The sequence below is a fragment of the Rutilus rutilus genome, assembly GCF_951802725.1.
Source record: "Rutilus rutilus genome assembly, chromosome: 6".
Lineage (NCBI taxonomy): Eukaryota > Metazoa > Chordata > Actinopteri > Cypriniformes > Leuciscidae > Rutilus > Rutilus rutilus.
Genome location: NC_140214.1, coordinates 44,695,095 through 44,711,574, shown reverse-complemented (window position 1 = coordinate 44,711,574; position 16,480 = coordinate 44,695,095). Strand labels below are relative to the sequence as shown.

Genomic DNA, 16,480 nt, shown 5'->3' with positions numbered 1-16,480 from the left:
TGGAAGACACTGTTTCTTCTCTTTCATTATTAACTATTTATTTGACGTCTCTCTTCTTTATTCTCTGTTGAAAAGGCAGATTTCTGCATGTACACAATCAGGACATTGTATCAAATGCTGGAAATTAAACAATTACTAACTAGATAAAAACACATATAAATGTGAGCAACAGGGAAACCCAGAAAGTGCACTGCTATAAACACTGAAACATAAGCCCTGCTGTCTTCAAATAAATAAACTTCAGTCACACTGTAATTGCTGTACAGTATAATGATACTAACTGTAGTTTCTCCAGCTTGAATTGTGGGTTCATCAGTAGATCACTGAGGTTTTTCACTCCAGAGTCTCCTAGTGTATTCCCGCTCAGGTCCAGCTCTCTCAGGTGTGACGGGTTTGATCTCAGAGCTGAAGTCAGGATGAGACTCTGTTTCTCTGTAATACTGCATACACTCAGACTGAAGACAGAGAAATAACAATAGTTCACATCTTTGATGATCATCTTATTGAAGAGCGACAGCAGCATTTAGTTTCCAATAGTCTGTTCTGAAACCCAGTCACACTAGTTCTGTGTGCTGGAAGACACTGTTTCTTCTCTTTCATTATTAACTATTTATTTGAGTCTCTCTTCTTTATTCTCGGTTGAAAAGGCAGATTTCTGCATGAACACAATCAGTACATTGTATCAAATGCTGGAAATTAAACAATTACTAACTAGATAAAAAACACATAAAAATGAAGAAACCCCCCCCCCCCAGAAAGTGCACTGCTATAAACACTGAAACATAAGCCCTGCTGTCTTCAGATAAATAAACTTCAGTCACACTGTAACTGCTGTACAGTATAATGATACTAACTCTAGTTTCTCCAGCTTGAATTGTGGGTTCATCAGTAGATCACTGAGGTTTTTCACTCCAGAGTCTCCTAGTTTATTCCCGCTCAGGTCCAGCTCTCTCAGGTGTGACGGGTTTGATCTCAGAGCTGAAGTCACATCAGAACAACCTTCATCTGTCATATCACAGAAGCTTAACCTACATTAGCAGAGAGAGAAGAAAATAAGACAGAAGAAAACTCTTTATTCTGTAAAGTCACATCATCTTCATAAGCAAATAAAACAGAGGAAGAGAGATCTTCATCTTTATTTCACCAGATCACAAAATACTAAGTTTGCACAAATACAATGTTAAAGTGTTTTAGTTTAAACTGTTGAAGTGATTTTAAGCATTTTGATTCTTGTATGTGAATGTGACTGACCTCAATCTCTCCAGTTTACAGTGTGAATCCTTCAGTACATCACATAAGTGCTTCACTCCTGTGTTTCCTAGTTTCCTGCTCAGGTCCAGCTCTCTCAGGTGTGACGGGTTTGATCTCAGAGCTGAAGTCAGGATGAGACTCTGTTTCTCTGTAATACTGCAATATCTCAGACTGCAGACAGAGAAATAACAATAGTTCACATCTATGATGATCATCTTATTGAAGAGCTACAGCAGCATTTAGTTTCCAATAGTCTGTTCTGAAACCCAGTCACACTAGTTCTGTGTGCTGGAAGACACTGTTTCTTCTCTTTCATTAATAACTATTTATTTGACATCTCTCTTCTTTATTCTCTGTTGAAAAGGCAGATTTCTGCATGAACACAATCAGTACATTGTATCAAATGCTGGAAATTAAACAATTACTAACTAGATAAAAACACATAAAAATGAAGAAAAAAAAAACCCAGAAGTGCACTGCTATAAACACTGAAACATAAGCCCTGCTGTCTTCAAATAAATAAACTTCAGTCACACTGTAATTGCTGTACAGTATAATGATACTAACTGTAGTTTCTCCAGCTTGAATTGTGGGTTCATCAGTAGATCACTGAGGTTTTTCACTCCAGAGTCTCCTAGTTTATTCACGCTCAGGTCCAGCTCTCTCAGGTGTGACGGGTTTGATCTCAGAGCTGAAGTCAGGATGAGACTCTGTTTCTCTGTAATTCTGCATCTATTCAGACTGAAGACAGAAAGAGAAAATGACTCAGATCTATGATGATCAACTAACGTGTTCATCTTCATCCAGCAGACTTTTGCTGACAAATAAACAGGGATATCAAGGTAAAGGTCACATGGAGAAAGACTACACATTGTTCATTTAAATATACTACCAACATTGTAACAATACAAAGGTTGAAAGCGTTGATGTATTTATGGTTACACTTTCATGTCATATAATTTTTAAAGGGTCATGAAACACATTTTTTGATGATGTGACGCGTGACCTTTCCAACGTGATGATGTAATACGTGGCACATCTCAGAGATGGTACAAGACGGCATTTGTGGTTAAAAACTATATTTATATATATAAACCAAAATACAGCGAATAGCCTTCTTGGCGCACCTACTTTTGAAAGTCAACATTTAGATTATGTGAACAAAGTTAAATGCATTATAAAGGCCTGGGTCACTTTAGAATAAATCACAACGTGTTTCATGATAAAAACCGTGACTTTAGTTTACAGTCCGGTAAATACAGCAGGTTATAGTAAATTATTTCACGGACCCCCTGGCACTCGAGGACTGAAAGCCTCAGAAGAAAGCCCTGTCGAGGCTCTTCCCCGGTGCGGGTCGTGTCGAGCCATTAGTCTGGGTGTTTGATGAGGAAAAGATGAAATGTAGAAGTTGCAATAAACGCGTTATGAATCTGCACAACTGCAGCAGCGGAGGACTTTTATTCTGCTGAGCGGATCTGAGGAAGAACTGATGACGGGACAGTTTGATCTTCTGCTGACAAATCAGAGGAAAGGAGCGTTTCATTCCCGCCCACGTGTAGAAATTGAATATTCAAGCTGTTCATAAATGTTTCTACCTGAGAACGAAAAGCGAAAAATCAAGCTGAATACTTTTGAAAAAATTAAAACAAAAAAGGAACCGTTTCCTCGTTTTTCTACTTTCAATATTAAATAAAAAAACGAATGAACATTTCCTTTCATTTCATTTCCTATTTGGACTGGAATAACGAGAAATGAAAAAAGACGGATCGTTTATACGTTTTTTTGTTTAGTTTAATAAACAGAAAATGAGATTCCGGCCTGATTTCTAATTTTTCGTTTGTGGTTTACAAATCGGTTTATGGCTTTGATATTTCGTTCGCACATGTGAGAGATCGCAAGCCATAGGCTACAATATGCTGACATGGAGTTTGGTGTTTTATATATGTATAGCCTATTTAAGAGCACTGATTTGGGAAGTAGGTCCTACCTGTGTGTCATTGATTGTCCCATTGAAAAATGCAATGAAAATATTTTATATGATATGGATAAAGTAAAATGTTTTACTGTAGCCTATTATTGTATGGGCAACAAGGATTGGACTTAAAAACAATGATAAACATGACCATGATAACATGTACATAACATTTCCCACTCGCCTTTTAATGAGGTGTGTGTGTGTGTGTGTGTGTGTGTGTGTGTGTGTGACAACAGAAGCTGCTGTGTGCTCTTCCTAATTGAATGCAAGTATTATTTCTACAAACTGAGCTCATAACTCATAGGACTGATTAATAACAAGTGTAATTTTTTTAAACATACGTAATGTAATTCTTGTATGCAAAATGTATTTACATTTGTTATAATTTATATCTGATTTAATTTCTTAATTTCGCTTATGGAGATAGCACGGACAATGTGCCGTGTTTTAGTGGAAGATTGCTGCCATCTACTGGAAAGCAAACACATTTAAGATTAAAACACCATCTATGATGATCATCTTATTGAAGTGATAACGTGTTGTCGCTCTCAAATCATGTTCAGGTTTGGTTGCATGCATTGTTGTGAAGATAAATCACATTTTGCACATTACATTTTCCATTGTATTGACTGACTCACACATCTGCCTGCAGACACCCAGCTGTGCAGATTCATTTATAGATTTAACAACATTTAACCCAAGCCAGTGGTGACCAATCCAGCTTCTGGAGGACCAGTGTCCTGCAGTTTAGCTCCAGCCTATCCCAACACAGTTCATCAGGTGCAAAAGCTGTAACTGGGGTGGTAGCCTTATATAGATGTATAAGCTAATAATAAAAAGGTACTTTTAAAAGGGTAACATCCCAGTCACGTTTTTGTACCATTTTCTTCTGAGAGTGTAGCCTGGATATTTCTAGTAACCCTGAAGACTTGCTCAGCTGGTTCAGGAGTGTTTATTGGGTTGAAGCTGAACTTTGCAGGACATTGACCCTCCAGGATCAGGACACCCCTGACATGGGCCCTTCACATTAACTGAATGTGATTTATCAACACCTAGTACATCTTAAAATATAGAGCTCATGACAAATGAAAACAACATAAAGAAAGTATTTTAGTTGTTAGAAAATACTACCAGAGCTTTGATGGACAAACATTATATGCATAAAGCAGTGGGAATAAATAATACCTTGAAAGAAATGAGCAAATCTCAGAGAAACATCAACCAATAAAGCATGTAACAATAATAACTTAAAAAGTGCTGTCTTATAATTTACAGTATTTAGAGGCTTGGTTTTAAATTGTATCACACATATGATAAACTCTGTTAAATGTAATTTGTAGATTAATGTATTCGGTTTATTACTTAAAGCATCATGATCCAGTGAATTTTGTATTATAGGCCTTAAATTGAAATATGAATAGGAACTGTTAACGTTAAAGGCTAGAATACACTGTAAATTACTGGTTATAAAAAACATTTTGTTAATAGTTTACTTTGGATTAGAAATGCAATCCAACTGTTACTCTCCAACCCTGATAATGCTGTCAGGTATTCAGTATCCTACAAGTTCAGCTGATTCAATTATCTTTTTATCTCATTCTATTTGTGTGAACTGAGTCCTCGACACTTACAGTCATGCTGTTACATTTCTATCTATTTTCACAATTATTTATTCAGGTGTCTCACACACACACACACACACACACACACACACACACACACACACACACACACACACACACACACAAGGTTAGACATGTTATCATGGTCATGTATATTATGTTATTTTTGATGCTCATTCATACAGTAATTATAGCCTAGAGTAAAAAAAAAAAAAATAGCCTACATTTTAAGTTTAGAGATACTGAACTATTTTCATTTATCGAAGGGACACACAGGACCTACAGTGCAAAAAAACTCCATGTCAGCATATAGTAGCCTATGGCTTGCGATCTCTCAAGTGTCGTACATTAGAAGTGAAGCATCGCAGCAGCACTAATTGTGTTCCAGCAACATATTTCTGCATCAAATGTCAGCGAGTGGTGCAAAAGCTTATTAAAGTGGGATGTGAGTGTGCCGTACGGACTCTTATTATGGCTGTCCTGAAGACGAAGCGGTTTGACCAATCAGATGAAAGGGTCGTTTCAGCGCCGCCCACATGTGCGAACGAAATATCAAAGACATAAACCGATTTGTAAACCACAAACGAAAAATTAGCAATCAAGCCGAAATCTCATTTACCGTTTATTAAACTAAACGAAAAAACGATCCGTCTTATATTTCTCGTTATTCCAGTCCAAATAGGAAATGAAATGATCAGATGATACACGGACTAAATTGATGTCTTCAATTTCAAATAGTCTAAATCATACATGTAATCATGTAATAATACCATCAGATAAAATAAATACTCAAAGAGCTAACAAAAGATTCAAAATAGATGACGAGATAACATGCATTTCGTTGTTAGCCATAGAGGGGATGTAAAATTAACAGAATAGAATAGATTAGATTAGAATAGAAACTGTTTTTTCCCTATAGATATTCTGTATTACTTACATGATATTAATTAGCATCATCAGTCACAACAAATTCAGTCATACTGTAAAATGTACTACAATAACTAGCATTTGCACGGCAGCTTCTCATATGGGACATGCGTAATTGCTCAAGATACCAAGCGGAAACAGTCTCAGATCACTCTGCACATCTGTGGTTGGGACTTGCTTTGTAAGCAATGTAATATCGGCATTACTGGCTTTCCTGTCCTCGTTTTCCGTGGTTGCCGTCCCCATTTTGGAGCCTGTATCTGATTTGTGATTCTACGATACACGTGCAGATCTTATCACTCACAAATACTGTATATAAGGCCCTGCACTGCCATAGCAAACATCTCTGTCTGAAATGCGCTTCATAATGTCTCTGGTCAGCATCACTCTCATCAGCAGCATTCTTCTGAGCCTGTTTCCTCATGCACACTCCTGGATACAAATGAGGTCTTACCTCATGATTTATTGCATTGCTGTGGATTCAGCTGATATTTCTGATGCCTTTAAATGGGGACTATGTAAGAAACGGACGTATGTGGGTTTATGACTATGACTGTAAGAATCATAGCATCTTTATGTCACGTCAGATGGGCCGCTGAACTATGCCTGCTGTGTGAAATACACTCGAAATCGAAAAAGGAACTGTTTTCTTATTTTTCTACTTTCAATATTAAATAAAAAAACGACTAAACTAATGATACACGGATTCGATCCGTCTTTTCATTTCTCGTTATTCCAGTCCAAATAGGAAATGAAATGATCAGATGATACGCGGACCGTACGGTCCTACAACCGGCTTTCTGGTGCATTACCATCAGCTTCTGCTCCTGACGGTGACATCACGTACCAGTCTCAATCCTTGGACTGACACTTGATGGAAAGATGCACACACTCTCGACACCTAGTTTTCTTATAGTTTTATATAGTTATGTGGTTTTATATAGTCATGGTTTTGTTTTTTTGTTGCCAAATTGGTTTGAAACAGTTGTTGAATAAACAATTGAACTGACAAATTATGCCTGATATCTGTTTGACTGACAGTTTCATTGATCACTGAGATAGCACTGACTTGGAATGAAGTTGCTTCAATATAAAAAATAAATAAATAAAAAATAGCTTAGATGTAGTAAACTACCTTTGCCATATTGACAAAAGTACTTATACAGCTGTGCAGGGCCGGCGATTGCTATAGGCGAACTAGGCGGTTGCCTAGGGCGACAAATGTGTTGGGGGCGCGGACGCACTCTAGTGTCGCCCTATCTACTTCCCATATTAATCATAAAATTAGAACGAAACGAGAAATAAAACATGTTTATTAAACATGATCAAAGGGCAAAGGGCGCCCCCTCAACCACACGTTTAATTACTTGTCAACCTGATTATTAGATTGAATTTATGATTTTTGTCGACCATTTCTGGATTGGCGGGGGGCGGGAGGGTTGCGTTACGTTACGTTAGGGAAGTGCTCAGCTGCTGGCGCGTTGATCGAAAATGAAGCGGTCTAAACCTCTGGTGCACAGGGACGAAAACGGAGAAAGGAAGAAGATAAAAAATAAAGCTCAGTATAGAGTAAGTCTTCTCATCTTAGCTATTAAGGTGTCCAATGAAATAAATTTACTTAGTATTGTAGCCTACATCACCTAATATTGGACGTTTGCTGTCACTAAGCTATAGTTTGCTAGCTATAGTTACTTTGAAGGTGAATAGAAATGGCAGAAACAACTGTTAATATTTTATTATTTGAGATAGAACTAAAAGAACTTAAATATTTAAATTTTGTAGTGGTACATACATTATCCATAATAGCACATTTGTTTGTAGAAGGTATAGTTAAACCAGTTTAATGGTCATAATTTGCTTAAATTAATCCAATTTGGTAAATATCCTTGATCATTCTTTGTAGAATTTGTGTATAAACAATTTACAGTTGATTCTTCAAGTCATAATTTGCTTGTTGAAGTGTTGGAGTGACTATTAGAGCATTTTTGTTTGTTCATCAATGAACATTCTTTGTAGCATTTTTTTGTAGGGGGGGGGGGGGCGCAAAAACTCAATCTTGCCTAGGGCAACCAAAGGGCTAGAGCCGGCCCTGCAGCTGTGATAAAGTCACATTAGCTGCCACCGCTGGCGAAGCAGCACTGACACACACACACACACACACTCACACACACCTCATTCATCCACGTCTCGTTCCTCCCTCTCATTGTCGCTATCATACCCCTTTTCCACCAACAAGAACCGGGTGCTGGTTCAGAGCTAGAGCTATTGCCAGTTCGGAGTTGGTTCGACTGACGAGCTTACTAAGAACCGGTTTGCGTTTCCACCGGCCAGAGAGCCACAACAGAGCTATATCTTACGTCACTGCATATGTATCATGTTGCTCAGCAACGCGCGTGCGGCAGCGCCAAACACAAACACACCAGACTTGTTCGAGATGCATCGGCTTCTCGCAGAACGATCAGCACATGAAATCAAAGCACTGCGAAAGCGATCAAAAAGCACAAGGAGTCGTATGATCTCCAAACACTCCCGCAGCTCTGATCGGTCCACGCTGCTCCGATGCATCTCGAACAAGGCATCAACAATAATAGACGTTGCGTTACTATGGATGCTCATGGGTTTGCGAAAATAAATCGGCATCCAAACACGGCGAATCCAACGCGTTCGTGCAGCTCGCCGTAACTTACATAGACGGATATTATAATCGAGCTGCTATTAGCTCGACTAGCTGCTATTTAAAAATGGCGGTCACAAGTTTCTCTTCAGTCTTGTTGGCCACGGTAACCCCGCCCCCAGCCTCTGACGCAAGCGGTTCTTTCTTGGCTCCGTTCTAGACCCTGCAATGATTTGGTGCTACTTAAGAACCAGTTTTACTGGTTCGGAGCTGGTGCTTTGGCGGTGGAAAAACAAAGAACCGATTTGAAACTAGGCTCTGGCTCCGAACCAGCACCAGCTCTGCCTTGGTGGAAAAGGGGTATCATAGGAGCGCGTGCACACGCGATGCTGATCGCACATGGACATTCATCCATCTCTCCACTCTCCCTTGAGTCCCTTCCATATCCATTTCCCGGTCATTTCACCCACTTATACTGCACTGTCTTGTCGTTTCGTCCCCGTGTTGTGTGTCTGTGAGGGCGTAGTCAGTCTTCCAGTGGGAAGCCGTCAAGCCGATTGATCGAGCGGCGGCCGCTGATTACATCACGGCCGGGTCGCGCCGGTGCATCGCAACGGGAAGCTGACGAATATGGAAGGCCAAAAGGGCCAAACGTGTGAAACTGTCGTGTAAACACGTAATTACGAGTTAACGCGCAATTTACGTGTTAACACGTCATTACGTGTTAACGCGTAAATGACGTGTTAACACGTAAATTGCGTGTTAACGCGTAAATTGCATGCTGGCACATTGGAAACCATGGACTTTACTGGCTGGTATGGCTATCTAAGCACAAATAACAAACAAATTCTGTAAATTGCAGGATTAAATCTAAAATAAAATTTGAACAATGTCTTTAAAAATTAACAACACACAACATTTAAAACAATACATATCCTAACACAATAAAAAGCATGCAACTGTGTGAATCAGAAAGTGGGAGGGGGGTTAATAGACCACTTACTGATATTTAGTTTTTCCTCAATCAAACTTCTTTAAATGAATAGTTGCTTTAAAATCAATTAACACAACATACAAAAAACACCCTTCTGTTGATGAATCAGTTCAGTATTCACTGCACAATGAAGCACTGCAGTCTATTAATGCATTTATTAAAAGTAGCCTAAATGTTTATCATCAGAGCTATTCTCTTTGATTTTATAACATATTCAGCTAGACACACAAATACACTAGGCTACTAATGAAATACATGTTTTTATATTTTTAATAATTAATAGTGCATATTGTTTTTCTAAATGGAACCATCCCTACACCCAAAGAGCACAGAGAGGTAACACCCCGTGCAGCACTTTTTGCATTCCTTGTATTAATGAAAATGCATGTTGTGAGAAAGCCCTACTGAGTGTTTGGTATTATACAGCAATCAGCCAGGTGTGGACATGCAAAATCGGCAGCTAAGTTACAAATCAGACCGACTGGTCTGTTATCCAACCACGTATATGTTTTTTTCTCAGTGCGTAATGAATAGGGGTGAGTTTTCGTATATATTTCGCCTTTGTTATTGATATTGTTCTGAATGTCGAGATTTGCTCGTAAAATGAACGCATTTTAAACTGCGTCACAAAGTGAAACCAAACCGTTTTCATATCAGACTTTGAGCTCGAAAATGATTCTAATTAGATTAGATTATAAGATATTCTCTACCTAGTTTCAGATCAACCGGTGTGTTCAATATTGTTTGAAAATGTTGAATTTCTATTGCTACTGTAATATTGAGCATATTCAACGTTGCGATCGTGCAATCTGCATGTCATTGTTTACTTTATTATGTTAATAATATAATCACGCCGCACGCGGTTTACCCAAGTATGTTAATTTATATAGGCCTATTACTTAATAACTGAATGTTTGTATCATTTACTGATATGCTTAACTGCATGTTTGTATAATTTAATGATATACTTATACAACTGTTTTCTTTGTTTATATTCTGTTTATTGCAGACCACACATTTGTGAATTAACATATACAAACTCCTTTGAATAAATAAGTTCAACTGGGATTCCCTCTCGTGTTTCTCTTACCGGAAACACACACCACCATCTCAAGCGTCCCATATGCTCGAATACATGTTTTTCATAAAGTTTTTCAATTAAGGGTTTTTGTTATAAGTTTAACCCCTCTACCCCAAAGAATAACATAGCCAACACAAACATGCAGCAAAAATGTACTTTTGTATACTGCAATTTCTGAACTTAACTGATCACACCACTAATTTATATCTGGAATTTTGTCTACATCACAAAATATACCCGTATTTTCCGGACTATAAGTCGCTTCGGAGTATAAGTCGCATCAGTCAAAAAAATGTGTCATGAAGAGAAAAAAAAAAATATATATATATATATATATATATATAAGTCGCACTGGACTATGAGTCGCATTTATTTAGAAATTTATTTCACACAAAAAAAAATCAATGTTACGGATGGGACAGTTCTCCGTCATGGACGTGACCGCTCTGAAAGCAGCACTAAAAGACTGCTTTAAAACTTTCACAGAGACCTCATTTTGTAAAATATTACATTAATATTTTTTCAATACAGTTTGACTTTTGGACTTAATAATGCTAGAGTTATTGGAACTGTTTGAATCACACAAATCGGAAACAATGCAGCCACCACCGGAATCAAAGTCCATTCATAAATGGATCTGTTATGTTAGGATATGTACGAAATTGAATTTCTAATAAATGTGAAAATTTAACTAATTGATGATTCAGGGTTTTGCACTGTCGCCCAAAGATTATAGCCTAATTAGTTTGTTTTATTTCGTGAAATATCAATCTTATCAAAATAAATTAGCCTATGTGTATTAGCTAGCATTATACCAGCATAATAATAATATTGATGATGATAATAATAATAATAATAAAATAAGGATATTTCGTCGTAACATTTAAGAAGGCTACTGCAGCCAGGCTAGATCATCAGCCACCTAATACCCTGAACAGATGCTACACGATTTCCTGCACGGCGGATCGGCACATGTTCGAATGCTAACACAAATATAAAATATAAAATAGTAGCAGAAAATTTACAATGAATTTAAATAATAACTATATCATTAATAATTATTCCAAACACAACTAATTGCAATATCAGCTGAAAGCCGAGGTGTCCTATATTTAGTCTCTAATAGTCATTTTTATAAAAAATAAAATAAATGTAAAAAAAATTGTAAATCAGTTGTTTTCATTAATCAGTTGTTTTCATTAAATTGGCTGCAGAATGATTTTGTTTCGTTATTTGGACATATAGCCTACATTTAAAAGAACAATTGAAATTGTTTTTGTTTAGTATGTTACAGTCACTCAGAAGAGTTGCGCAACTGCAGAATCAAGGTCAGTGAGAGAGAGATTGTTTCTGCTTCTGTATCAAGTCTTCATGTCAGGTCCAGCCGGAGGACTTTGTCCACATCACAGACAATATAGGCCTAATCTCTGCAGGCAAAGGGAGAATCCAGACCCAGCCTTGACAACATTATCCACACCTTGAGAGAGAGCCCGCCCCGGTCGCGCGCGCGCACTCTCACCGCACTGTCGGCCACCACAGAAGGCCAGTTTATTATTATTTTACTATAGTAAAACTATGGGTTAGCCTATATTCGTAAGGGTCTGTCTGTCATCTATCTTTACTTATTTATTGTGTTATTCAGTTTATAATGACGTTTATAATAACTGCATCCAATTTCTAATTTTTGTCATTTTGTCACCATTTTATTTGCTTAGTTGTGCCATCCTCATATTTTTCTTTTAAGGACTTTATTTTATTTTATTTTTTTAATTGATATCGATTATTTAATTATCTTGTAAATACCAAATGTCATCTCTGGAAAAAAAAAGAAAAAAAAAGAAGAAGAGAAATGGGTTAAGACACGACATTTACTTAGCCAACTGTAACATAGCTATAACTCTCTGTTAACAGACATGGGGGGGATAATTCGAAGTCGAAGATAATTCATAACTCTGAAACAACATTCCAACTGCAACGGTATTTTGATTTATTGCATATAATGGCAGGCTTTCGCGCTAATCGCGAAGCAACAAACTCATGACAAACTTAAATAAAGTAAAAAATAACTATTTTCAACATATACAACCCACCGTGATAAGTTTAACAGTGTTTATTAAAACCGAAAGTAGCTTTGTGCTGTACGTTTGTTTTCACGTCTGCATCACGGGCGCGCACCCAACTGAAGATGCCAGGTGACGCAGGCTCATCGTATCCATTAGGTAAGCGCTCGGTCACAATCTCATGAATAAATACAATACAACGAAGGTGTGCATCACCACATTAATAGTCATGAGAATGATTACAAACAGTTACGACAGGCAGTGTCAACGTGACACAACACCTTTATTTTATTTGAATTATTCATGATAGAGTGACACAAGCACTACGCTGAGCATACCTCATCAGCCATCATAAGCCAACGACAGTGACGGAAGGGTAACTTGCAGGAAACTCGAGTGTAATCTCCAAATCTATCCAACATATTGGCGAGAATATAGCATAATCTCTTGTTCTGTGTAGTATTCTTACAATATATTTTAATAATTGTTGGTCTTATATTCACTGATTTCACATTTGAATATGCATTGTAAAATGCCATTTTACGGCAGGAGTTCTGTCTCATTTCAATTATTAATAATTCAAGCCACTCTTGTTTTAGATTATTATTATGACATACAAATGTGTGTGTGTGTGTGGTGTGTAATGTTGTATAATGTGTAAAGTGTAGTGTGCGTGTTCTAATATAAATAACTTTGTGATATATGTTTGTGTGTGTAATGTAATATAATGTGTAAAGTGTAGTGTGTGTGTTGTAATATAAATAACTTTGTAATATATATATATATATATATATATATATATATATATATATATATATATATATATATATTCACTTCGAAAAACACTGCAAAACAATGCACTATCTCAGATTCATAAGGCTCAATGGTGTTATCAGAAGGGGCTCTATAACAAATAATGCATAGAGGTTAAATTATAAAAAGATGCTTTAGAAATATGCTACAGTATAAGTGTACATGAAAATACTGTTTGGAGAAATGTGTTATTATCTTTACACAATTTCTATTGTGATTGTGAAAACGGTCATGACTTTCAGGGCTTAATTAGTTATAGTTAACTGTCTAAATATGCCCATTTAAAATGTAGTTGTAGCCTATATTCTGAAAAGACATTGTTCAACATGTATTTTCACATTAAAAACTGCTTTTTCCAAGCTTAATCTAATTAGGTTCTGTGTGTTTGAGCAAGAGCACCAAACCAGTAGGTGGTGCTAATGTCCAATATTTTACGTGTTAACACGCAATTTACGTGTTAACACGTCATTTACGCGTTAACATGTAATGACGTGTTAACACGTAAATCGCATGTTAACGCGTAAATTGCGCGTTAACGCGTAACTACGTGTTTACACGACAGTTTCACACGTTTTGGCCCTTTTGGCCTTCCATAGACGAAACCATTGTCTAGTGCAGTGGTTCTCAATCCTGGTCCTGGGGACCCACAGCTCTGCACAGTTTGTATGTCTCCCTCATTTAACACACCTGATTCAGATCATCAGCTCGTTAGGAAAGAGCTCTATGAACTGAACTGGGAGTGTCAGATAAAGGAGACATATAAAATGTGCAGAGCTGTGGGTCCCCAGGACCAGGATTGAGAACCACTGGTCTAGTGTGAATAGGTGTTCGTGTGTGTATTTAACCCTCTGGGGACCAAAAACGCGCCGGCGCGTTTTGCTCGTTTTTTTTTTTTTAGCAATGAAAATAAACACTAAATGCTCTGTTAATTTTGATCTTTCATTTTTGTGTAATACATCAATCGATCCTGTTCAGTTTCTATTTTTTTTCTGTATACTCACAATAAAAATAAAGTGTTTTGCTTTTTGACAAATAAAGAAAAATTAACACAATGCGATTTATGCCTTCTCTCTGTAAGTAAACTCCCATTTGAAACGCGTTCGAAAATGATCTATAACTCCGCGAAAATTCAGTCAAACAGGCAAACAGACCCACAGGCATAAAGCTTGAGATCGCAGCTTTTAAATTAAGTAATTTATATAAAAAACAAATATTCTCAGCTTCTGTAATCTGTATAAAAAGAGAGCGACTCCAGTCGAGCTCATTACGAGCTAATTTGACCACTCCCCGGAGAGCGCGTGCTATTCAAATGCAAATTCTGAGAACGCCCACATCAGCTGTAAACAAAGCGCGTCGCGATCGAGTGAGGCATAATATAGCCTACCTTATGGAGAAAAGATTCCTCAGAACAGTGCTGATATGAGGAGCAATATCTCCTGATATGAGGAGCAGATCCCGCTGAGGAGTGAGGTAGGCTGTTTTCTTTTCTCAAGTGTGGAATAACATTATGGAATAACGTTAGTGTAGGCCTATGCAAACCGCAAAAAGATGAATCGCATTTCTATAATATGACTCGCCTTTCTGTGAGATGAATGAAGGGTACATATTTGTAAAGACTGTTTAGCCTAAATATGAATCGCGCGTCTGTGTGTGAAAGAATAAACTGCTTTGCTATTGCCTAGTGAGATGAGTAAAAATCGACAGGAATATGTTGAAATAAAATGTATTTGTATAAGCAACGTATTAAACTGCAAATTAGCATTTATATGCCCTAATATTTCATAAAAACAACGTTACAGTCAGTCACTTGTTGACTAGATTTGGGTACAGTTTTTAGGCTACTGTAGGATATACTGCCACATCAAATAAGCTTTTGTTTAGCAATTTCTGCTCATATCTAACCTTATATATATATATATATAGCCATCTACTTATTGCTATCCTGGGCTTTGGTTGCATTCTGATGGCATTATTAAAACATTTGACATGACAAAAAATACCTGCATAGATATATTAGTATATATCAATACTTATTTGCAGCTGTATCATACAAATAAATAGTTAAATATTTTTAGAATAAATAGTTTTTTTTTTTTTTAAATTATGTCTCTCACAGTGGACATGCACCTACGATGACAATTTCAGACCCCTCCATGATTTTTAAGTGGGAGAACTTGCAAAATAGCAGGGTGTTCAAATACTTATTTTCCTCACTGTATCTAGATTGCCAGTTTTAGCGAAAGTTTCTGAATCATTAATAAATGACCAATTAAAACAATATCTGTCAGCCAATAATATTCTTCACGATTATCAGTCTGGATTCAGAACAGGACATAGTACCATTACTGAAGCCATGTCAGTGTCAAATGATATTATAACCTCTCTAGATAGCAAAAAGTCATGTGCTGCTTTATTTGTCGATTTATCAAAAGCTTTCGATTCTGTAGATCATAAATTATTGTTACAGAGACTCAGGTTTATTGGCCTTAGTGAAACAGCTTTAAATTGGTTCGAAAATTATCTTTCAGATCGTACTCAATGTGTGTCTGTGGAAAACTACACAATTCACCATTCGTACAAGTTAATACTGGGGTTCCTCAAGGATCCGTTCTAGCCCCTCTTTTATTTTCTATTTATATCAACGATCTTGGTCATGGAAACGATTCCGCTAAATTACACTTGTATGCAGACGATACAATTATTTATACAACAGCATCTTCTTTAAATCAAGCTATGAAGCAACTACGCTTTTCAAGGACTGCAGCACTCATTGACGCAGTTAAAATTGTTTCTAAATTCTAAAAAGACAAAATATATGATTTTTAGCCGGGGTCGTTCTAAAGTAACCGACATTTCAATTATAGCTTCAAATGATATACCATTAGAAAGAGTGAGTTCTTATAAATATTTAGGTATATGGATGGACGAAAGATTAGCATTTGATGTAAATATTGATCATTTGTTGAAGAAGCTTAGGCCAAAATTAGGTTTCTTTTATCGCTTAAAAAACTGTTTCCCCCATGAGACCCGAAAGAAAATAGTAGAGAGTGCTTTTTTATCTATAATTGACTATGGTGATCTTCTATATATGCATGCAGCTACATCTCTACTTAGAAAACTAGATTCTGTGTATCATGTGTATC

The 16,480-nt window shown here is 36.9% G+C and overlaps 1 protein-coding gene and 1 pseudogene across 2 annotated transcripts in view; both read right to left on the bottom strand.

The window, feature by feature from the left end:
• The window catches only part of LOC311292518 (uncharacterized protein), a 1,083,963-nt gene that overhangs the window by 1,033,500 nt on the left and 33,983 nt on the right, over positions 1-16,480 (bottom strand). The window lies entirely within an intron of this gene.
• The window catches only part of LOC311292525 (NACHT, LRR and PYD domains-containing protein 12-like), a 53,522-nt pseudogene that overhangs the window by 5,198 nt on the left and 31,844 nt on the right, over positions 1-16,480 (bottom strand). The window contains exons 10-13 of the transcript XR_014630286.1: positions 1,819-1,992; positions 1,252-1,422; positions 855-1,028; positions 282-455 (exon numbers count right to left, since the gene is read on the bottom strand). The product of XR_014630286.1 is annotated as an NACHT, LRR and PYD domains-containing protein 12-like (transcript). The remainder of the gene's footprint in view (positions 1-281; positions 456-854; positions 1,029-1,251; positions 1,423-1,818; positions 1,993-16,480) is intronic.